This window comes from Schistocerca americana, chromosome 4, assembly GCF_021461395.2.
Source record: "Schistocerca americana isolate TAMUIC-IGC-003095 chromosome 4, iqSchAmer2.1, whole genome shotgun sequence".
NCBI lineage: Eukaryota > Metazoa > Arthropoda > Insecta > Orthoptera > Acrididae > Schistocerca > Schistocerca americana.
The window spans coordinates 752,268,704-752,294,401 of NC_060122.1; the positions used below are offsets into that span (position 1 = coordinate 752,268,704).

Consider the following 25,698-nt stretch of genomic DNA (forward strand, 5'->3'; position numbering starts at 1 on the left):
TGTATTTATTGTCCTCATTCCATTTTTTTGTGTTTCTATAAAAATGTAAACATAAAATTACTCGTTTAAAAAATTATATCTCGTATCTGGTGCCTTATTCTGTTCGCGCTTGATTTATTGAAATTCTGACGCTCCATTCGGCTCTTTCTATCAAAGCGATAGATGTACGGGGTGTTGTATGGCAAATATTCTCCCTCAAGTGTGCGAGGGTCTTTGGACGGTCGTTGTAGACTCTGGATTTTAGTTATCCACACAAAAATATTACCGTCCGCGGAGAATTGCCTTCCAAAGTCATCAGGTGTCCGTGAAACTTCCTGCAAAGCACACGCTACAACTAGCACTGTGTGCGCCTTTGTCCCATCAGGTCAATGCACACGTTATAAACATAAATTTGTCGAAGATTGGAAAAAATGTTTCCAATCAGTTGACAAATCACTTAGAATTGACTATTATAACACCCTCTCTATTTAATAGTGAACACCAATGACGGACTGCAATCTGGAGTGAAGGGGTCTCTCGTAAAGCTCTCAGCGAGCGAATGTTTCGTTTAGTCTAGCATCCAGACAGATGAAAGTATACCTCATCGCTAAGGGATACAAGCTTGCCGCGAGGTACTTTTCGAGTAAATCTTCGCACGCTATTTGCAGAACAACACCGCGTTCATGGAGCATTTGCACCACAGCTGTTATGGGTGAGAATGGAGGTGAGTCTCAATGATGGCCTACATTTTCACCCATAATAGCTGTCGAGAAAATTCTCCTTGATCTCAGTATTGTTGTGCGGGGAGGGGGGGGGGGGAGGGCGGGTTGCACGCGTGGCTGTCTTAGCGATTCGTTGTTTTGTGGTGACCACATGGGCCGTGGTAACAACATTTTGAACATTTACGGTTGCGCTGAAGCACAGGAAGCAATTTACTGCCGACCATGAACAAGTCTTCATCCGTGAATATTTAAGCGCCCACGAAAAGCTCTGGGGGCGGAGCCAATCGACCGGCCGTTGGAGAAGTTGCCTTCTGCGACAAACACGTGTTGCTCCTTTGGCATTCATTGCATTGTCAATACTGAGCAATGTGGTAAACAAACTGTGGTGTCACCGCCAGACACCACACTTGCTAGGTGGTAGCCTTTAAATCGGCCGCGGTCCATTAGTATACGTCGGACCCGCGTGTCGCCACTGTCAGTGATTGCAGACCGAGCGCCACCACACGGCAGGTCTAGAGCGACATCCTGGCACTCGCCCCAGTTGTACAGCCAACTTTCATAGCAATGGTTCACTGACAAATACGCTCTCATTTGCCGAGACAATAGTTAGCATAGCCTTCAGCTACGTCATTTGCTACGACCTAGCAAGGCGCCATTACCAGTTTATATTCAGTGTAATAATGTCTAAACAAGAGCGATGTTCTCCAATTGTGGATTAAAGTTAAGTATTCCACGAACTACGTTCTTTTCTTTATAGGATAATTACTTTACCTTGTTCCAGACCTCACGCCAATCTGCGTGAGCTTAACGCGTGCCATTCGGCTACCTCCGAGTGGCTTGGCTGTCTTGCCACGCCACTATACAAACTACCCGATCCACCGCAATGAATGAAACGACACTGATGAAACTGATACACCTGCTGTGAAAGTGTAATTGTAGAGATTAATAAATTGCGAATTGGGTGTTGATGAGTTTAATTTAGTATTTAAATCAACTGCACTAAATGGAGTTAATGTCTGAATTTTTACTGAACATAAACACAGTCATTTACGATTGACATTTACGAGAATATATCACTTTTTCATGTATTTCATCTGAATCTTGGATTCATTTATCTTACTTCCAATTGATAACTGTGACAAATTACGTTTTTTCAATGGAGAGTATGTGATACAAGTTATCTACTTTTATCTTCTGATGACACTAGTCATAAATGCTTTTAAAATGTAATGATAGGTTTCGAACAGCCACTACTTATCATCATAATGTCTAAATGTACATGCTGGATTAGAGATGTAAGTTTCTCCTCGTACTGTGGCAACGTAAGTACCTGTACTCTTGTGACCATGAGGTTTTTACTTCAACTATCAGTATTTATGTTCCATTTACTGCTTGATCAATACACAGATTCAGTAACAGGAGGGGGGGGGGGCGGCATTGAGAGGATACAACCTCACTTTCTTTTAATTTATTGGCTTTCAGAAATTGTCATGGAACCATCTCAGCGTCGGAAATGATATAAAACAGTTTGTTTTTGACAATTAAGAATATATATTAGTTTGAATCGTATCCTGGTCAAAGTTACATATACTTAAAAAAGACAGATTCCGATTTAAAACAAAATTTCACTCACACAGAACACTGAACCGAATAAAGGCTACAAGTATTTTCCCATCTAGTATCATCTATTTTTATTTATTTGTTTATTCGGCCTGATAAGATTAGGGTTATCAGACCCTCTCTTAGATCGGACCAGTGTTTCACAAATTTCATATATTTTTACATGACATTTACCTAGTAAATAACAATTTTAATATGACAACTAGTGTTAAAATGATCTGACTGTTTGAAGTGGCATTTTGAGTAAATTACACAGACTATGGACTACTATAGCTAATTCTAGCAGTAGTTCTACAAGTGAATTATACTATGAACTACTAGTGTTAATACTGGCCGTAGTCGTACTTGTACTAAAGCAGCTGCTGCCAGTAATACCCTACTAACAATAATAGTAATAGCAATAATAATAATAATAATAATAATAATAATGTAATAATATAATAGTAATAATGACAGGTATAACAATAATGATAATGGCAAATATAAAAAGAATTCAATGGTGTGCAAGATAGATGTTTTCTGATACAGCGAGATCTGGGGAAAGTAAATAGAAAGACTTAAGTTCGAGGAGAGATACGAGAGACACTGTTCATTGATAAAACAATAGAGAAGACAGAAAGTATGGAAATATTTGGATTTGTCTGCAGCAACATAGCTGTGCATATGAAGGTAAAATGTGATTAAAGAGTTAAACATCACAGGAACGAGGTGGGTGAAAAAAGTATTGAGACTGACTTTTATGTGCATAGAATTTTTTTTTTCAAACAGAAATATTTTCCCTGTCAAAGCAGTTCCCTTCGGCTGCTATACACCAGCGGAGTCGTTGTTCCCAGTCTTGGTTGGAGACCCGAAAGGCTTAAACTGGTAAGGCTTCTAACATATCGTCACATTCGTTTGAATGTTCTCCAGAGTCTCAAAATAACATTCTATAACGATATTTTTTTAATTTCCAGATAAGAAAAAAGTCACAAGGATTCAGATCAGGTAAATTAGGGAGCTGTGGAAATTAGGAATGCCTTCTGCAGCCAAAAATTTCGTGGTGGAATTGCCTGTGTGACATGGAGCGTTGGCACTGTTCAGCATCCATTGGTCTACAATATCCGGCCTCACTCCATTCACCGTTTACTGAACTTTTCGAGGACATCTGTATAAAACATTAGTTGACAGTTTGTCCAAGAGGAACAAATTCTTTAAGGGCAATGCCCCCACTGTTATAAAAACAAATCAGCGTTTCTGGTTTTTAATTTGCTCATTCGAGATTTTTTCGGTCGAAGAGATGTCTCAAAGAGCCACTCTTTACTTTGCCACCTTGTATCAGGATCGTTCCCAAAAATTCAGGATTCATCACATGTGATCACACAGCTGAACCATTTGTGGTGACTGGCAGTCCAGTCAAGAAGATCAACGCATACTTTTCTTCTATTGTCCTTCTGCTCAGTTGTGTTTCTTGATCACCATTTTGGCAAAAGCATTCGCATATGGAAAACTTTGGTCAATATTTGATGTACGGTGAAAGTGTTTAAGTTTAACAAGTCGCCCATCATCCTTACGGTTACACGCCGGTTTGATCTTACAGGAGTACTCACACGTTTGACGTTTTCGGCGGTGTTTGAAGATCTCCTACGGCGGGATTTAACTTCACGGTGTTGTTGGTCTTTCAAAAACGATTTGTGCCTGAGAAAAAAATTTTCTCTTGCTCTTGATAAGGGATGTTCCCCATGGGCCTGTCTCAACTTTTCAAAAGTCACGCTCGTGGTTTCCGCAAGTTTAATTCAAGACTTGAGGGCATAAAATTGCTTTAAATTCTGTTCTTACAGCCGGCCGGTGTGGCCGCGCGGTTAAAGGCGCTTCAGTCTGGAACGGCGTGACCGCTGCAGTCGCGGGTTCGAATCCTGCCTCGGGCGTGGATTTGTGTGATGTCCTTAGGTTAGTTAGGTTTAATTAGTTCTAAGTTCTAGGCGACTGATGACCTCAGAAGTTAAGTCGCATAGTGCTCAGAGCCATTTGAATCTGTTCTTACATTTTTATGAAACACAAAAAAATACAACTTCACTGATGGCACACTCAAAAGTCACATGATGATTGTACGTATCTCAGCACTGACGGTGCATCCAGAAGTGGTAAACACATTGGTCTACACAAGTAGAACTACACAGCGTTGCCAGATCGCTCGCAGTGATGTCAGTCTCGCTACTTTTTCTCTTGATAAGGGATGTACCCCATCTTGTACAACGAACACAGGCACTCATAATCGTCCGTTCTAGGCGCAGCGAGCGTTCCTATGAAAGGCCTTACAGGACAATATCGTTGCAAGCGATAACTGGAAATGTACGTGTTTGCACAAGTTTCTTTTGGTCAAGAGGGAAGAGGTTATTATATTTTTGTAGTGCATGGAGAGATGCTGACACCTTCTCGCAGGTTCCACTTACGGGCTCAGTACAAATTAGATTTTCATCTGTTATTAGTCTTAGACTCTTTGCTGAAGGAATAAAATTGATATTTGTCCCATATAAGGGTAAAGGTGGTAGGGATTCTTGTTATTTCGGGCTAATGAACCTAGGTGAAGGAAAGTTAGACCTAACGTCCAGTCGGCGGCAAGGTCATTAGAGTAGATCGGTAATGAGTCTAGAATGACCAACCAGTACTGTTTGTGTTTTGGGTGGGTTGAACTTTAACCCTATATCCTGCGCCCATTTTGGTAGTGCAAACAGCAAGTCAGTATTTAGTTTCTCGATAGCTGTTTTCAGGTTTATTAGTTTTGCACTAAGACGCAACTGCAGCCCTTCAGCGCACATGTAGTATTTGTAGCAGGATAAAACTGATGACACATCATTTGCGCACAATGAAAAGAGTATGGGAACTGATACCGAACCCTAGGGAACCCCTAATACTAGCTGCCTCCATTGTGAATTTATGGTGCTGGAGATGACGCACTGTGGCGAGACTCGGGTCAGATGAAAACCATTGCACTATACTTGGCGAGAAACTTAGGCTGCTAAGTTTGGCGACTAAAATGTCACTGACGACAGTGGCAAAGTGCCACATACAGTTATTTGAGAGGTACCAAGATGTTCTACTTGGGGACTTCGTAGCAAATACAGACAGTGTGATCAAAAGACTCCGGACTCCCGGCTGAAAATAGCTTACAAGTTCGTAGCGTCCTCCATCAGTAATGCTGGAATTCAATATGGTGTTGGCCCACCCTTAGCCTAGATGAAAATTTCCACTCTCGCAGGCATACGTTCAGTCAGGTGCTGGAAGGTTTCTTTGGAAATGACAGCTCATTCTTCACGGAATGCTGGACTAAGGAGAGGTATCGATGTCGGTCGGTGAGGCCTGGAACGAAGTCGGCATCCCAGAGGTGTTCTATACGATTCAGGTCAGGACTCTGTGCAGGCTAGTCCATTACGGATGTTATTGTCGTGTAACCACTCCGCCTCAGGCCGTGCGTTATGAACAGGTGCTCGAGCGTCTTGACAGATGCAGACGCCATCCCCGAGTTGCTCTTCGACAGTGGGAAGCAAGAACGCGCTTAAAACATCAATGTAGGCCTGTGCTGTGATAGTGCCATGCAAAACAACAAGGGGTGCAAGCCCCCTCTATGAAAAACACGATCACACCATAACACCACCACCTCCGAATTTTACTATTGGCACTACCGAGCTGGCAGATGACGTTCACCGCTCATTCGCCAAAACCACACCCTGCCATCGGATCGGCGCATTGTGTGCCGTGATTCGTTACTCCACACATTGTCTTTCGTCTGTTCAATAATCTAATGCTTACTCTTCTTACACCAAGCAAGGCGTGATGTGTAGCTTATGAGCAGCCGCTCGACCGTGACATCCAAGTTTTCTCACCCCCTGTCTAACCCTCATAGTACTTGCAGTGGATCCTGATGCAGATTGGAATTCCTGTGTGATGGTCTGGATATATGTCTGACTGTTACACGTTACGACACTCTTCAATTGTCGGCTGTCTCCGACAGTCAACAGACGTGGTCGGCCTGTACGCTTTTGTGCTATACGTGTCCCCTCACGTTTCCACTTCACTATCACATCGGAAACAGTGGACTTAGGGATGTTTAGGAGCGTGGAAATCTCGCGAATGACACAAGTGACAACGAGTCACCTGACCACGTTCAAAGTCCGTGAGTTCCACGGAGCGCCCCATTCTGTTCTCTAGCGATGTCTAATGACTACTGAGTACCTGGCAGTAGGTGGCAGCACAATGCACCTAATATGAAAAACGTATGTTTTGGGGGGTGTCCGGATACTTTTGATCACATAGTCTATGCATGAGAGTGTGACTGCTCTTGATATTATCGGTACCAGCAAGCTGAAATACTGACACCTTTGAAGAGGAAATCATCCGCTTGAATTTGACACTGGATGGATCGTTGTATAGGAAATTTAGTGTCGCCAGCTATAATAATGTGCTCTCATGTCAGTTCTATAATCGGGAGAGCAGTTTGGCAGCAGGCAGACCCGTCTACTTTAGGTCGGTAACGCATTGGGTGACAGATCAGATCGTATGTACGCCTCTACTCCACCCCCTCGCCGATTACATCTGTCCGGTGTTAAAAATATGAAGCCATGAAGCCATATATATTTACTGAACTGCCTCCCTTTCTTGTCGTTCGGCTCTTATGGTGGAAATCTGTTTCTGTACATGTTGTAGGTAACTTCTGTCTTGCTGTACTTTAAACCTTCATAATTGCGAGGAGCGTATTCCAGTCAACAGTCTCGAAAGTTTTTCTTAATTGTTGTTGGATCATCAGCAATTCTAACATTTTGATGTAGCCTGCCATGTCTTGCTCTTCTGTGCCAACCTCTTCTACTTAGAATAGTACTTACTTGAAACATCTTCAATGGTGTTTTGGATATATTTCAAACTCTTTCTTTCTGTACAGTTTTCACACTTTACAGATTCTTCAAGTACCATGGAAGTTATTCTCCAATGTATTGACACATGCCCATGTATCCTGTTCCTTCTTTTGTCAGTGATTTCCACATAGCTCTATCACACCGATTCTGCGAAGAACTGCCTCATTCGTTACTTTATCAGTTCATTTAATTTTCAACATCCTTCTGTAGCACCACGTGTCAAACGATTCGATTTTCTTCTGTTCGACTTTTCATTTCCATAAGGTGCCACGCCCCAAACTTAACTTCTCAGATATTTCTTCCTCACATTAATGGTTGATACAACTACACTCATTTTGCTCAAGTAATTTGCCTGAAGTAATCTGCTTTTAAAGGCCATCCTCGTTTCGTACGTCCTATATAATATAGCTTCCAAGCAACAAAATTTCTTCACTTTTTTCACTTTCTTGCCCCCTCGATCCTTCTTGTCGTCTTTGCGTCTTTCTTAGTTTTGCTCTCAGTCCATATTCTGTGCTAAGTAGACTGTTCATTCCACTCATTGGGTCCTCTAATCTTTTTAGCTGTCACTGAGAGTAGCAATGTCACTAGCAAATCTCCCTGATTTTTAATCCCACTCATGGAACTTTATTTTATTTCTGTCATTACTTCCTCGGTGTATACATTGAACAGTATGGGTGAAAGACTGCATCGTTGTCTTACACCCTTTTTAATCCGAGAGCTTCGTTCTTGGTCGTCCAATCTTATTGGTCCCTCTTGGTCTTTCACATATTGTATTACCCATATTTACCTATAGCTTTTTTTCTCAGGATTTCGAACGTCTTCCACCATTCTGCGTTGTCGAACCTTTTCCTCTAGATCGATATATCCAAAGAACGTGTCTTGAGTTGTCCTCAGTCTTACTTCCATTATCATGTGCAAAGTGATAACTGCCTCTCTGGTGCCTATATCTTTAACGAAGCCAAATTCATCGTCATCTCATCCATTCTTCAATATGCTATCCTTGTCAGCAGCTTAGATGTGTGATCTGTTTAGCTGATTATGTGATAATTCTCGAACTTACCTGGTCTTTTCAGGTTTGTGTAGAGAATATTTTTCCGGAAGTCTGATGGTATGTCTATAGGCTTATAGACCCTACACACGAACATAAATAATCGTTTGAGTGCCATTTCCCGTAAGGAATTTTGCAATTCCAAAAGGGTTTTGCTTATGCCTTAGTTGATCTCAAGTCTTCGAAAGCTCTGTTAAAATCGGTCCGTTGTCGTGGAGCCCCAATGTCTTCCAAATGGGCTTCCATTTCTTTTGCCGAGTCAGCAGACAATCCGTCCCCCCCCCCCCCCTCCCCATCTCCCCAACTTCTCATCCCCAATAGAAGCCTTCATTGAATTCTCTCCGCCTGCAGTGTTAATGTTGACACATTTGTGGAATTTTTAGATGATGATCGGTTTGGCTTTAGGAAAGGTAACGGCGCCATAGATGCAGTTATGACGTTGGGCTTGATAATGGAAGCAAGACTGACAACAACTTAAGAGACTCACATAAGATCTGTAAGCCTACAAAGAAACGCTCGATAATGTATTATGGTGCAAGATTTTCGAACTTCTGAGAAAAACAGAAAATGTGCAATGGGATGAATAGCGCGAAGACTACAGAACAAAGAAACGTTCTATAATATATTATGGTGCAAGATTTTCGAACTTCTGAGAAAAACAGAATATGTGGAATGGGATGAAAAGCGTGAAGAGTACAGAACCTCGAGAGTAAACTGGAAAAAGTCAAGAGTAATGAAAAGTAAGAGAAACGAGAACAACAGTAAAGTTAACATCGAAATTGGTAATCACGAAGTACATCTACATCTAAATCTACTTACTTACTCAGCAGAGGGTTCATCGAACCACGTTCACAAAAACTCTCATTACTCCACTCACGAACACCGCGCGGAAAAAATGAATATGTATATATTTCCGTGTGAGTTCTAATTTCCCTTATGTTATTGCGATTATCGTTCCTCCGTTTGTGGGTTGGCGTCAGCAACATATCTTCACATTCGGGGGAGAAACCTGGTGATTGAAATTTCGTGAGAGGATTCCACCGCAAAGAGAAACGCCGTTGTTTCAATGATGTGCACCTCAGATCCTGTATCACGTCCGTGACACTCTCTCTCGTATTTATCGACAATACAGAACGTGGTGCTCTTCTTTGAGCTTCCTGGATGTACTCCGTTAATCCTATCTGATAAGGACCCCGCACAGCGCAACAGTACTCCAAAAGAGGATAGACAAGTGAAGTCTCTCTTTCGCAGAACTGTTGCATATTCTATTCTGCATGTAAATCGCATTCTTTGGGTCACTTTCCTCACCGGTCATTCGCCATAACCACACCCTGCCATCGGATCGCCACATTGTGTGCAGTGATTCGTTACTCCACACATTGTCATTCGTCTGTTCAATCGTCTAATGCTTACGCTTCTTACACCAAGTAAGGCGTGATGTGTGGCTTATGAGCAGCCGCTCGACCGTGACATCCAAGTTGTCTCACCTCCTGCCTAACCCTCGTAGTACTTGCAGTGAATCCTGATGCAGATTGGAATTCTGTGTGTCATTTCCCATCTAAATTGTTCGTAATTTTGATTCGTATGTATTTTGTTGAATTTGCGGCCTTTGGATTTGATTGCTTTGTCGTATAACCCAAGTTTAACGGATTCTTTTTAGTACTCATGTGGATGACATCACACTTTTTATTATTTAGGGACAGTTGCTAATTTGCGCACCATATAGATATCTTTTCTAAATTGTTTTGAAATTTGTTTTGATCTCCTGATGATTTTACTAGACGATAAAAGTATCATCTGCAAACACCCTAAGACATCAAGTCAGATTGTCTCCTAAATCGTTCAAACCGATAAGGAACAGCAGACAGCCTATAACTTTACCTTGGAAAACGCCAGAAATCACTTATGTTTTACTTGATTACATTCTGTCAGTTACTACGAACTGTAATTTTTCTGACATGAAATCACAAATCCAGTCACATAACTGAGACGATATTCCATAAGTATGAAATTTGATTGCAAGCTGCTTGTGTGTCAAAAGCCTTATGAAAGTCTAGAAATACAGAATAAATCTGAAATCCCTTGTTAATAGCACTCAACACTTCGTGTGAGTAGAGAGCTATTTGTGTTTCACAAGAACGATGTTTTCTAAATCCGTGTTGACCGTGTATCAGAAGACCGTTCTCTTCGAGGTAATTCACAATCTACAAACACAACACATCTTCTAAAGTCCTTCTTCATATTGACATTAATAATATGGGCCTGGAATTTAGTGTATTATTCATATTGCCGCTCTCGAATATTGGTGTGACCTGTGCAATTTCCCGGTATTTGGAAACGGATCTTGTGACGAATGAGCGGTTTTATGGTTCAAATGGCTCTGAGCGCTGTGAGACTTAGCATCTGAGGTCATCGGTCCCTTAGAACTTAGAACTACTTAAACCTAACTAACCTAAGGACATCACACACAACAATGCCCGAGGCAGGATTCGAACCTGCGACCGTAGCGGTCGCGCGGTTCCTGATTGAAGCGCTTAGTACCGCTCGGCCACACCGGCCTGCGAGCGGTTTTATATGATCGTTAAGTATGGAGCTATTGCATCAGAATACTTATAAAGGAATCTAATTGGCGTACAGTCTGGATGGGAACACTTACTTTAGTTAAGTGATTTAAGTTACTTCACTACTCCGAAGATGTCTATTCCTATGTTACGCATCTTGACCGATTCGAATTCTGTGATATTTACTTCATCTTCTGTGGTAAAGGAATTTCCGAAGGCTGTATTTAGTAACTCTGCTGTAGCAGCTCTGTTATCGATGGTATTTCCACGGCTATCGCGCAGGGAAGGTATTGATTATGTCTTGCTGCTAGCATATTTTATATACGACCAGAATGTCTTTGGATATTCTACCGGGTTTCGAGACAAAGTTTCGTTGTGGAGACTATTATACGCATCTCGCATTGAAGTCCCCGCTAAATTTCGAGCTTCTGTAGAAGATCACCAATCTCGGGGATATTCCGTTCGTTTAAATTAGGTATGCTTTCTTCGTTGTTTTGTGCAGCAGTGTTGTGATCCGTTTGGTGTACCATGGGGGTCAGCTCCATCGTTTGTTAATTTATTCGGTATAAATCTCTCAATATCTATCGATCCTATTTCCTTGATTTTCAGCCACATCTGGTCTACACTTACCGTGTAAATTTGGTAGGATTGGAAATTGATCTTCTGGAAGGCGTCAAGCGAGTCTTTATCTGCTTTTTTGAGTAGGTATACCCTACGTTTATTTTTGGAAGATTTGCGAGTTACGGTATTCATTTTCGCTACGACAACCCTGTGTTCACTACTCCCTATGTTCATTTCGATACTCGTTATTACCTTAAGATTATTTGTGGCTAAGAGATCATCTGTGGTTTCACAATAGTTTGCTATTCGAGTGGGTTGATGAACTAACTGCTCGAAATAATTTTCGATGAATGTGATTAGAACAATTTCGTTTAATGTTTTATGATTACCTCCTGATTTAAACTGAATTTTCGCCAGCATATCGGGGGTAAACTGAAGTCACCACCAGCTACAACTTTACGATTTGGGCATGTGTCTGAAACTAGACTCAAGTTTTCATTGAACATTTGCCATCTGAGTTGGGAGGTAGGTAAAAGGATTCAATTATTATTCTATTTCGTTTGGCAAGAATGACCTCTACGCATAGTAACTTACAGAGACTATCTACTTCAATTTCGCTACAAGATAAACTACCTTCTAACAACATAAAACAAGCCACAGCCAAATGAACATTATGAAAACCGTATGGCCCTCGCAAAGATTTCTGCTCAACTTACCTGCAGCTTTAGCCAGCTTCCAGTTTCTATGACGATTTAAGAATCAGTGTTTTCTATTAGAGCTTGGAGTTCTGGTACTTTCCCAACAAAGCTTCGACAATTTCCAACTGATACACCTACGGTTCCTAGTTCAATGTTTTTCTTGTGATCGACCTGCATTCTTTGAGACTGAAGCACTTCTTGTGTTTGCCAGAGTCCCTTCAACTAAAAAAACTGCCCAGTGCACGACACGCAGCTCCTGCTACCCTTGTAACCACCTCCAGCGTGTAATGGACTCCTAATCTATTTAGCTGAATCCGAAGCCCCATCACCGTATGGAGCAAGCCTACATGGTCGCAGAATGGTCTGGACCTCTGATTCAGACTCTCCACTCGGCTCTGTAACATAGGTCCGCAATCGGTCCTGTCGGCAGTTCTGCAAATGGTGAGCTCTGCTTTCATCTAGCAAGCAAGACTGACAGCCTTTACCACGTATGACTGCCGCTCCAATCCAAAGCGACATCCGTCATTGATACTGACGTGAGCCATCCCCAGCAGCTTGCTTCAGCCTGTGCACTTCATTGCATTCAGAATGACCTGTTCCGTGACTTGAATGACTCCACCCGGTATGCACAAGGAGCACACATTGGCTTTCTTATGCTGCTTGGCCGCCATGTCCCTAAGGGAACCCATAACGTGCCTAACACTGGAGCTGCCAATTACAAATAACTCCAACCTCTGTGATTGCCTGGATCATACAGGCTGAGAGGTTCCCTCTGAAACAGGACAGGTGACTGGAAGTGGCTGAGCAACAGTGTCAGCCACAGACGGAACCTGGAACCTATTTGTCAGACTAATCGGGAAGGCATTATGTGCGGCCCCTAGGAACCCTTTCGCCGGCTGCTACGCTTGGAGACGACCTTCCACTCGACCACGGGTGAGAGGTTAACCTCCGTGGGAACAGGAACTTGGCTGGCCACCGGTCACGACCGATCGAAGGACTCGTAAGCCATGTTGTATCCCCACGGCTAGCCGACAACAGTGATACACATCAATTTAAGCCAGAAGCTGTGTAACCGAGGCCATCACAGCCTGGAGCTGAGAGTGAAGTGTCACCAACTCGGCTTGTACCCGCACACAGCATCACCAATCCCTCTCCATACTATGGAACAGAGAAAACTACACTACACAGACAAACAAACAATTATCGACACACTCTAGGAACTCTACAGTAGACACTATGAAAAGAACTGTGTGTAATAAATTAGATTAATATGTAGAGGTTCAAAAACTAAACTACCTAAGCACTCAGGTGAGACTAAATAATTAGCTCCTGAAACTTCCTGGCAGATTAAAACTGTGTGCCGGACCGCGACTCGAACTCGAGACCTTTGCCTTTCGCGGGCAAGTGCTCTACCAACTGAGCTACCCAAGTACGACTCACGCCCCGTCCTCACAGCTTTACTTCCACCAGTACCTCGCCTCCTACCTTCCAAACTTTACAGAAGCCCTCCTGCGAACCTTTCAGAACTAGCACTCCCGAAAGAAAGGACATTGCGGAGACATGGCTTAGCCACAGCCTAGGGGTTGTTTCCAGACGAATAGAGCACTTGCCCGCGAGAGGCAAAGGTCCCGAGTTCGAGTCGCGGTCTGGCACACAGTTTTAATCTGCCAGGAAATTATATCAGCGCACACTCCGCTGCAGAGTGAAAATGTCATTCTGGAAACAACCCCTAGGCTGTGGCTAAGCCATGTCTCCGCAATATCCTGTCTTTCAGGAGTGCTAGTTCTGCAAGGTTCGCAGGAGAGCTTCTGTAAAGTTTGGAAGGTAGTAGACGAGGTACTGGCGGAAGTAAAGCTGCGAGGACGGGGCGTGAGTCGTGCTTGGGTAGCTCAGTTGGTAGAGCACTTGCCCGCGAAAGGCAAAGGTCCCGAGTTCGAGTCGCGGTCCAACATACAGTTCTAATCCGCCAGGAAGTTTCATATCAGCGCACACTCCGCTGCAGACTGAAAATCTCATTCTGGAATTTACTCCTGGTTAGAATCGTGTAATAACTAACAAAACTGGTTTACTTTACGGCAGAAACGACAACGCGAGAACTGTGTTCAAAAATGGTTCAAATGGCTCTGAGCACTTTGGGACTTAACATCTATGGTCATCAGTCCCCTAACTAACCTAAGGACATCACACAACACCCAGTCATCAGATGGCTCTGAGCACTTTGGGACTTAACATCTATGGTCATCAGTCCCCTAACTAACCTAAGGACATCACACAACACCCAGTCATCACGAGGCAGAGAAATCCCTGACCCCGACGGGAATCGAACCCGGGAACTCGGACGTGAGAAGCGAGAACGCTCGAGAACTGTGTCTATTAAGTATTAAACTTTTACGCAGAAATTCAAGAAACTAAACTACCAAAGCACACAGATGAGACTATATAATTCACTTCTGGTTACGAACTCATAAAATGTCACAAAATCAGTTTCTTCCCTTTTGCTGCTCGTGTCTCGGCCAGCTGCTGGTACTAAACTTAGTTAGAGGAAGAAAAGTAACCCATAACGGACTAAGCAAGGAAGACATAAAAACGGAGTATATCATGAAAAAAGGCCATTCCTGCCCAAGAGAAGACCATGAATGTCAAACACGTGCCTTAGTTTAGGAAGAAATTCCTGAGATTATGTATTTGAAGCACAGCATTGTATAGTGGGGAATCATGGGAGGTGGAAAAATCGTAGCAGAAACGAATCGAAGCGGTTGAGATGAGGTGCTACAGAAGAATGCTGGAAATTAGTTGGACTGATGAGACAAGGAATGACAAGGTTCTCTATAGAATCAGCGAAGAAAGGAACACTTGGGAATCACTGACAAAAAGAAGCGACAGGATGATAGGACAAGTGTTAAGGCATCAGGGAATAACTTCCATGGTACTGGAGCGAACTGCAGATTATAATAACTATACAGGCAGGCAGAAAGTGTAATACATCCAGAAAATTAGTGAGGACTTAGGATACAAGTGCTACTCTGAAATGAAGAGGACACCGCAGGAGAAGAATTTGTGATGTGCCACATGAAATTAAAAAAAATAAAAATAAAGAAAAGACTATGGCAACAATGAGTATATAGTGTGCTGTATAAAGTTTCTGATTATTACTCAGAGCAACAAGAAATCTTGCAATAAGGTTTTCAAAATGCGCAGTTGTGTCTTCCAATAGACGAGGCGTCTGACTCTTAACAATAAAACATGTTCAGCTAAGCTAACTATGGGTTTTAGCGACTGTATACATGTACTTTCAATATTGTTTCAACATACTTATTGGCACAAAACATTGTTAATCCTTCATTTTAATATTGACCTGTGAGAAGGGATTCGTTATTGGCGCAGGCTGGATGATATAAAAATTGAAGGGCTAATATATAGATTAAAATTTTCCTACCATATAGACAGATAAACGGCAAAGAATATTTACTCGGAACTTAGGGGTGCTGGCCCCGGTTTTATAAAACTTTCTTAACGATCGTGATACTTTTGTAAATATTTATTCTGCCTTTGTTTTTAATCCAGTCACGAAATGTAACAACGGCTGGGAGAGCGGTGTGCTGACCACATGCCCTTCCATATCCGCATCCAGTGACAGCTATGGTTGAAGATGACGCGGCGATCGGCCGGTATCGTTGAGCCTTCCGAGGATTGTACGGATGGAGTATTGGTGTTTTATTTTTCCTTTTAATCCGGAACAGCCTGTATTCAAGGAGATGACACGATAATGGAAAAGCCTATTGGCACACCATTACGTTACAGAGCTGTGTAACTTATGCAAAGTGGCATCCCTTAAGCCAGAATACCGTGCTGGAAAATTTCCCATCGTTTTATTGCACGTATTCCCACAAACGCCTAGTGTCGAAAATACTCTGAACTATCCACTGAAAGCATCAGATGTTTCGAGGACCTGTTTCAAACTATTCTGTAGCACTTAGCTGGTGACTGAGAACAAAACGCGGCTTAAAACATGGGTCTTGTGAACACTGACGTTCCCCTCAAATGTTGATGAGGGCCGTGTGTGCGTGCGAGTAGGCGGCTACATCCAACCACTCAGTGGAGTCTAGGAGGGGCGCGGGGCGACCATTGCAGTTCGATACGGATCAGGTCGCCCCCTCCACGTCACCGCCATAAATGTTCGCGTGCCAATTGTCACGCAGGACGTTTTATTTAAGCCTTATTGATCTTCCCGCATGACAGCCCCAATTTCCTGCAGTGCCTTGCCCGCTATTGGCTAGAGAGCCATGAAATAAGTCATACCGCGATAGTCCTCCATCTACAGGGTTTTAAGCCGTGCTCTTAACACCGCATTCCATTTGAATTATGTCTCCCCCTTTTCCTATAAATTAGTTTTTTTGTGCCGTTGGGTTCTTCAGTGACGGTGATGCCAAGAGAAATGTAGAGCCACTTCCAGTAACCAGGAGTTAAAGCGTGCCAGAAGTAATCTGCGTCCAAGATAGCGGGAATACAATTTCATTTAACGAATGCAAACAGTTGTGATAAATCTGGATTTCGATGTCGGAAACAATAATTTGGCTAACGAGCGTTTTGTTCTAAGAGGTTTAGCCGTTCCCTTGACAGTTTTTCACATCCTAAGAACTCTGAGATAATTTTACTACGGATGTAAGTTCTCCTTTTACTTTCTTATAACCGTTTTACTGTCGCTCCTTTTCTGTTTTTCAATACAGACACAATACTTACAAATATGTGACCCATCTCTCTAGAATGTTCGTGATTGTCGTTGTCCTCGTTGTCTAGCGGTTAAATTAAACATTTGCACTATTCGGTTTGTGATGTTTTCGGATGATCCAAGAGAATTCGAAAGTTTATAAGCACTGAATTTTTAACTACATGCCGATACTAAACACATCAAAAAATGTTTTGCATCACCACGGTTCCCAGAGCTCCTGAAGACAGAGGTTGATTGTGGATATTGAATCACAGACACAGTCCCTTTGACTGTTCAGAAATGTCACTAAACCCGCGCAAAGATGTAAACAATCATGCATGAGCAGTGTCTGTTAGACAGAGGGGGTCAGACAGCCTATTAGTTCCAGTCATTCCACCAGGAAGGAGGCACACACCTCGTGTTGTCTGTAGTTCAACCGTGCCTAGAGGGTCATACCACTGTTCGATCGAGTCCACATTGTTACATTGTGCCAGGAAGGGCTCTCAACAAGGGAAGTGTCCATGCGTCTCGGAGTGAACCAAAGCGATGTCGTTCGGACATGGAAGAGATACAGTGAGACAGGAACTGTCGATGACATGCCTCACAAAGGCAGCCAAACTGCTACTACTGCAGTGGATGACCGCTACCTACTGATTAAGGCTCGGAGGAACACTGACAGCAACGCCACCATGATGAATGACGCTTTTCGTGCAGCCACAGGACGTCGTGTTAAGACTCTGTGTGCGATAGGCTGCAATATGTGAAACTTCACTCTCTACGTCCATGGCGAGGTCCATCTTTGCAACAACGACAGCATGCAGCGCGGTACATATGGGCCCAACAACATGCCGAAAGAACCGCTCAGGATTGGCATCACATTCTCTTCCCAGATGAGTTTCGCATACGCCTTCAACCAGACAATCGTTGGAGACGTGTTTGGAGGCAACCCGTTTAGGCGGAACGCCTTAGACGCACTGTGTAGCTAGAGCAGCAAAGTGGATATTCCCTGCGGTTTTGGGGTGGCATTATGTGGGGTCGACGTACGACGCTGGTGCTCATAGAAGGCGCAGTAACGGCTGTACGATACGTGAATGCCAACCTCCGACCAATAGTGCAACCATATCGGCAGCATATAGGCGAGGCATTAATCCATGAAGACAATTCGATACTCCATCGTGCATATCTTGTGAATGACCTCCTTTAGGATAGCGACATCCTTCGACTAGAGTTACCAGCATGTTCTCCAGACATGAACGCTATCGTACATGCCTGGGATGGATTGAAAACGGCTGTTCATGCACGACGTGACCCAGCAAACACTCTGATGGATCTACGCCGAATCGCCGTTGAGGAGTGGGTCAACCTGGACCAACAATGCCTTGATGAACTTGTGAACAGCACGCCACGACGAATACAGGCACACATCAATGCAAGAGGAGGTGCTGGTGGATATAGATGTACCGGGGTGTACAGCAATCCGGGCCACCACCTAAAAAAAAAAATAAAAAAAAAAAAATAAAAAAAAATTCACTTGTGTATCAACTCTTATGGGACTTAACTGCTAAGGTCATCAGTCCCTAAGCTTACACACTATTTAACCTAAAGTATCCTAAGGACAAACACAAACACCCATGCCCGATGGAGGACTCGAACCTCCATCACCTGTGAAGGTCTCGCTGTATAGAGGTACAAAATCCAGTGTGTGGTTGTGAGAGCTGGTCACTCAGGATGGAGCAGTATAAAGTTACGATTGAGGATGGTGCCGTAGTCTGTTACTCTTGGTTCCACAATAAATACGTTAAATTTATTTAACGAAATTAAAATTTTTAAATAATCTCTTAAAAAAACAAAATTGACTAAGTGATCGCTCAGTCCGGAACCGCGAGACTCCTACGGTCGCAGGTTCGAATCCTGCCTCGGCCATGGATGTGTGTGATGTCCTTAGGTTAGTTAGGTTTAAGTAGTTCTAAGTTCTAGGGGACTGATGACCACAGATGTTAAGTCCCATAGTGCTCAGAGCCATTTGAACCATTTGACTAAGTGATGGCTGAAGGCCTTATCACGGAAAAAAATTTCACAATTTTAGGGCCGAAGGCCTTCAACAATAACCTCAAACAACAAACGTCTGAAGGCCTGAATTAGAAATTAGAAGAACAATTCCAAATAGCACCTTTAATATAAAAGCCTTGCTTTTAAAACAAGTTTGCTTAAAAAAAAAAAAAAGGCCGTATCGCCAAAGAAGTGGAATTATTGCTCGGCTGAAGGCCACTCCGACAATAATTATAAAATTACAAATATCCTTTAAACAAACATCACAATCTAAGGATAGGCCGCTGTGGCCGAACTGTTATAGCCGCTTCAGTCCGGAACCGCGCTGCTGCCTCAGGCACGGATATGTGTGATGTCCTTACGATAGGTTTAAGTAATTCTAAGTCCAGGGGATTGATGACCTCAGATGTTAAGTCCCATAGTGCTTAGAGCCATTTGAACTGTTTTGAACAATCTAAGAATTCGGGACAAGCGGTTCTCAGCAAGTGTTCGAAGGGTCGGTCTGGGAAGGTAACTGAAACATAAGGTAAGGTGAGGCAGGCTGCCAAGAGTTGAACTCACGCAACAGGATGGCAACTCAAACTAGGGGCAGCTTAAGGGCCAACCGATCGACTAACCAATTCGTCTAACGTCCGATCACCGGTACAACGATGAAATGTTTTTAGGCAAGGGCGAAGAGACAGACAGCACAACGTCTTCAGAAAACACCCAAGGCCGAAGGAAACACTAGAACCAGGGTATACCTCCAAAAAAAAAAAAAAAATGCACGGTACAGTACAAGAGCCTTTAGAACTACACGCCGTGTCGGACAGCATAACACAAACACGCTTAAAAAAATGTTTTGCATCACTTCGATTCCAAGAGTTCCATACCTGTACAGAAAATTGCAATAGAGATCTTCATAAACATCATTTCCGCCCTTTCTATTGCTCATGAAAGCCACACATTGGATTTTGTATCACTATACGAGCGAGACCTTCAGAGGTGGTGGTCCCGATTGCTGTGCACATCGGTACATCTAATATCCAGTAGCACGTCCTCTTGCATTGATGCATACCTGTATTTGTCGTGGCATACTATTCACAAGTTCATCAACTCACTGTTGGTCCAGATTGTCCCACTCCTCATCAGCGAATCGGCGAAGATCCCTGAGAGTGGTTGGAGGGTCACATCGTGCATAAAAAGCCCTTTTCAATCTATCCCAGACTTGTTCGGTAGGGTTCATGTCTGGAGAACATGTTGGTCACTCTAGTAGAGAGATATCGTTATCCGGAAGGAAGTCTTCACAAGATGCGCACCATGGTGCTCGAATTGTTATGCATGAAGACGAATGCCTTTCTGATATGCTGCCGATATGGTTTCACTATCGGTCTAAGGATGGCAATCATGTATCGTACAGCCGTTACGGCACCTTCCCTGACCGCCATTCAGCATGTTGTTGGGCCTATCTGTACCGCGCTGCATGCTGTCGTTGTTGCAAAGATGGATCTCACTATGGACGTCGGGAGTGAAGTTGCACATCATGCAGCCTATCACACACAGTTCGAATCTTAACACGACGTCCTGTGGGTGCACGAAAAGCATCATTCAACATGGTTGCGGTGCTGCCAGGGTTCCTCCGAGCCATAATCGGTAGGTAGCAGTCATACACTGCAGTAGAAGCACTTTGGCTGCCTTTGCGAGGAATGTCATCGACAGTTCCTGTCTCACTGTATCTCCTCCATGTCCGAACAACATAGCTTTGGTTCACTCCGAGACGCCTGGACACCTCTTTTGTTGAGAGCCCTTCCAGGCCCTAAGTAACAATGCGGACCCGATCGAACCGTGGTATGACCCTCTAGGCCTGGTTGAACTACAGACAACACGAGCCGTGTACCTCCTTCCTGATGGAATGACTGGAACTAACAGGCTGTCGGACCCACTCCGTCTAATAGCAGCTGCTCATGCATGATTGTTTACATCTTTGGGCGGGTTTAGTGACATCTCTGAACAGTTAAAAGGACTGTGTCTGTGGAATAGTATCCACAGTCAACGTTTATTCTCAGGGGTTGTGAGAAAACTTTTTTGATGTGTGTATTCCACTGAATTTTCTACATACCAGCTGAATGTTCTCTAATTTCCTGAATATTCTGTACTTTACATCGTAACGTGTTGTAGGTTTTACTGTGGCTTCAGCTTTAAACGGTTTAGAAATGTTAGTTACTTTCTGAGATCATACTTGGCATTCCCATTTTCCTTCGTCCGGCGTTTTTACGTATTAATTTAGTCACAATATTTTCTTGGTATCCATTAGCTTTGGTTGGCTGTAATACAGGAGTTGGACAAAAATATGGCAACAATAAAAATACAACATATTACCATGCCTAATATGGTGTAACAAAACCACCGGCAATCAAAACAGTTTCCTGTCATGTCGGAAATGATAAATACAGGTGTTGTATGTTTTCACGGGAATCTTAGACAGATGAGCCATATAACTATGACCATCAACCTACTATCGATATAAACTTGTTCACCGTTAGCAGCGTTATCTGGCAAAGATTGACTGCTAGTCAGACACACGTAAGGGGCATAGAGTGCTGTCCGTGTGTAGAATGGAGAAGGTGCGCGATATATCTGAGTCTGCCCGAGGGCGGATTGTGATGGCCCAGAGGCTTGGCACGAGCATTTCGGAAACTGCACAACTTGTCGGGTGTTGGAGGATTGCTGTTGTGATTTACTCCAACACATGGCGAAACTAAGGTGAATCGACGTCCAGACGTTGTGGGATTGGTCGGTCTCCCATCATTACAGATGTCGGACGTCGTAGGCTGGGCGGAGTGATCAAACAACTCAAGCGACGAACTGTAGCTAACACGAGACTTTAATGACGGGCAGGGTACAAGTGTGTCTGAACACACAGTAAACCGAAGATTCCTAATGCGGGCCATCGCAGCCGACGACACATGCATGTGCCAATGTTAACACCACGACTGACATAAGCACATGACCATCTGCATTGGCCGTTTCGTGGTGGCAGAGCGTTGCATGGTCTGATGAGCCCCAGTACTTTCCTCAACACGCCGATGGGAGGTAGTGAATCCGTCGTCTTTCAGGGGAACAGCTCCTTGAAACCTGTAATGCGTGACGGAGACACGCTGGCGGCGGCTCTGTTATGCTCTGTATAAAATTCACATCGACATTCAGGTGTCCAGTTTAGCTCTTGCAAGGCAGCCGGCCGATGTGGCCGAGCGGTTCTAGGCCCTTCAGCCTGGAACCGCGCGACCGCTCCAGTCGCATATTCGAATCCTGCCTCGCGCATGGACGTCTGTGATGTCCTTCGGTTAGTTAGGTTTAAGTAGTTCTAAGTTCTAGAGGACTGATGACCTCAGCAGTTAAGTCCCACTGTGCTCAGAGCCATTTGAACCATCTTGCAAGGCACCATGACGACCAAGAGGTGTCGTACACTGAGTGCAGACTACATACATCCCTTCCCGACGGCAGTGGCATTCTTCTGCAAAATAAAGCGCCACTCACGTGGCCAGGAGTGAGACAGATGTTTCGAGGAAAACAGAGGCGATTCCCCCAACTCACGATATCTGAACCCGGTCGAACACACCTGGGATGTGATTCAACGTGAAGTCAGAGCTCATCGCCCCCTCCCCGATATTTATGGGAACTGAGTGACTTTTGTGTGCAGATGTTGTGCCAACTCCATCCGGCAACCTACTCAGATGTTATTGTTCCCATGCCAAGACGCGGCCCCCTGTTGTCCGTGCCAAAGCTGGACATACCGGCTATTAGGTTGTAAGCATAATGTTCTGACTGATCCTGCAAAACAGTGGTAAGTTTGACTATTGATGAGAATGATGTGTAGCGATCAGGTACCCTTCTCTCCAAAGTAAACCACGAATCACAATAATTTGTGATCTGGTGATTGCGGTGGCTGTGGAAAATGCGAAAATTCATCTTAGTGTCAGAAAACGGGTCCAGGACGATGCGAGCTGTTTAAATGACAAGGCTAACAGTTCAATTCACAGTCATGCTATTTATAGTCATAACAGCTTTAATTTTTTTTATATTGTAGTTCCTCTTACTTTCCGTGCTTGCTAAGAAAATTTCAGAGAAATTACGCCTTATGCTAGATACGTTTCGATTCGTTTTGTTTTTCTAAAACGTGTTCCAGGTCTTTCTACACCATGTCCTAAAGTAATAAGGCCTTATTACTTTAGTACGTTGTGTAGAAAAGATCTGAAGATGGTCATTACTGACTGAAACTGTTCATCGTCAAAAGAATTGATATTGTGATCAAAGACTTAAATAAAAAAAACGACCATGTTCCATTTAGATTTCACGGCCGATTTGAGGCGGATGTTGGGTACCATTCTGCAGACGATGTTTCGTTTCGATCAAGGACAGTTTCCCTCGTTTCAGTTACCATTCTGCAGACGATGTTTCGTTTCGATCAAGGACACTTTCCCTCGTTTCAGTTACTTAGGACTACCGATGTCAGGATAGTGCATAAGAAATGTCTCTGTGCCGGCCGGTGTGGCCGTTCGGTTCTAGGCGCTTCAGTCTGGAACCGCGTGACCGCTGCGGTCGCAGGTTCGAATCCTGCCTCGGGCATGGATGTGTGTGATGTCCTTAGGTTAGTTAGGTTTAAGTAGTTCTAAGTTGTAGGGGACTGATGACCACAGATGTTAAGATCCATAGTGCTCAGAGCCAGTTGAACCAACCAAATGTCTCTGTTCGTAAATAATATTGGTTATATAACGGGACTCATGGTAATGTTGCCTTATGTACAGATATAAAATGCTAATTTCATATAGCTTTTTTCGGTGGCGTAGAACTTTGCGGCTTATGTTTGAGACTAGATTTTGGAATAGGCTGTGATTTTCCTTTACATGATTAACTGAACATGTTCGCTAATTGCTTCTTGCTCGCACAAGAGTAAGGCCTCCCTACACCAATGTTAGGGTCAGCGTGTCGAAATGTGTTTTAAACATATTGTCTCTATATAAGAACCAGGAGAAGACGCGTCGGATGTTGTAGGCCAGTGGATCTGGGACAGGAAATACCTTCCCCACGTACCACACTTTAATTGCTGCTGACACGTCAATTTTCTTCACTTTTTGAAGTAGGAGTAGTTCTCTGAATTTTCAGAACGGCTCTTATATTGTTTCGTATTTCTCTCTCATAATGGATTATCATCTGAGCTGGAATGACATTTAGATAAAGAGAGAGGCAAGCCGATAGTGTGGTACGCCTGACGACAATACTGGACAGTTGAGTGGCATCATATCGTATTATCATACGAATCCAGGTTGTGTGTAGAGCATCACGCTGTGCGTGTCCGGCTGCCAGGAGATCGAAAATTGGCAGATTTAATTTGTCATCATCATAGGTGCCAATCACCTTGCATCATGGGTGTCATTGAGTAAACGTCACGAAGACCTCAAGTTCGCATTGCCGGTAATTGAAGAACAGCAATAACATCTGTAGCGGTTTAATGCCGGTGTTCTGAGTCCTATCTTGGTGGTGTCCTTGACGTTATGTTTTAACAAACTAAGGCGACAGCGCCTGTTCTCCATGCTCTCCAGACCAACCTCGATACAGAATGTGTTCGAGTGTTGGCCCGTCCAGCATGATCTCCATATATCTTAGACATTCAAAACATCTGATTATAGTTACCGAGAGGCTGGCATGTACCCCTCGCCAGGCACTACTGTTGAAGATCTGTGGCACAGGCCACAGAGTTGAAGCATCATGCATTGGTGTATGCGTGTCTTTCATGCAAGCCCACAGGGAGACCACGCGGCAACCGGATTTTTGCAATTTTTTATATTTATCGTACATGAAGGTCAGAAGTATATGACCCCTCAAAGCAGCTCGATGCAGCTCTCAGAAACTCTCGAGTAAAAAATTTTCATTTTTTCCGAGCATCTTTAATCCAATAAAGAACGACTGTTATTATGCGAAGCAGTGTGTCTCTGTGGCAAAGTGGTTGACAGCCGTGTGGAAAGGGGGGGGGGGGAGGGGTGGCGGGCTTTAGACATCTGGTGGCCATCCTGATTTAGGTTTACCGTGATTTCCCTAAATCGCTCCAGGCAAATGGCAGGATGGTTCCTTTGAAAGGGCTCGGCCGACTTCCTTCCCCGTCCTTCCCTAACCCAATGAGACCGATGCTCGTTGTTTGTCTCTTCCCCCAAAACAACCCAACATCTGGTGGATTCAAAGTTTTGAACAAAGAAGCTTAGAGCATTTCCGTGAGGCGTAAAATATATGAAGAAAATCGGTAGTGCATGGGACTCGTAATAGCTGGACCGAGTATCATTTCGATCATTGATTTTTATCCTTTTTCCCGTTCATTTCCAATACCTATGACATTTACGTATACCGGTCATAAAATGAATACGATAATTAATCCATTAGTGTAATTTTTATAAAAAATGCACATAGTTTTATTCCTAATTACCTGTCACACACAAAATCCTAGTTTTCATTCCCAATACAAATCTTTAATTACTGATCTTTTATAAAAGAACTTTTAAAAAAGCAAGACTTTCATATTTCAACATTTCCCACCTTTTTGTCTTAACGCGTCAGAAAAATGCCCCTGTAACATACACCTTTGCTTAAATTACGGAATTTGCCGGGATTCGAACCAATGTCCCCCATGGATGAGTCCACTGCTACAGAGCCACGCAGCTTCTGAAATAAACGGCCTTACTGTAGCATATTAAAGATCTTTGGAAAACTTGAATGTTGATTTTCTAGAGAGTTTTGAGAGTTCCATCAAATAGCTTTGGGAAATTTATGTTTGAATCGTGACCTTCCTGTACCATAGCTATGTTTAAAAAAATACGGTAATCTGTGTGCCCTGTGTT

General features: G+C 43.4%; 1 protein-coding gene across 1 annotated transcript in view; it reads left to right on the plus strand.

Moving 5' to 3' along the window:
* Positions 1-25,698, plus strand: part of LOC124613777 (nephrin-like) — a 1,004,503-nt gene that overhangs the window by 961,736 nt on the left and 17,069 nt on the right. The gene's annotated exons all lie outside the window — the stretch shown is intronic.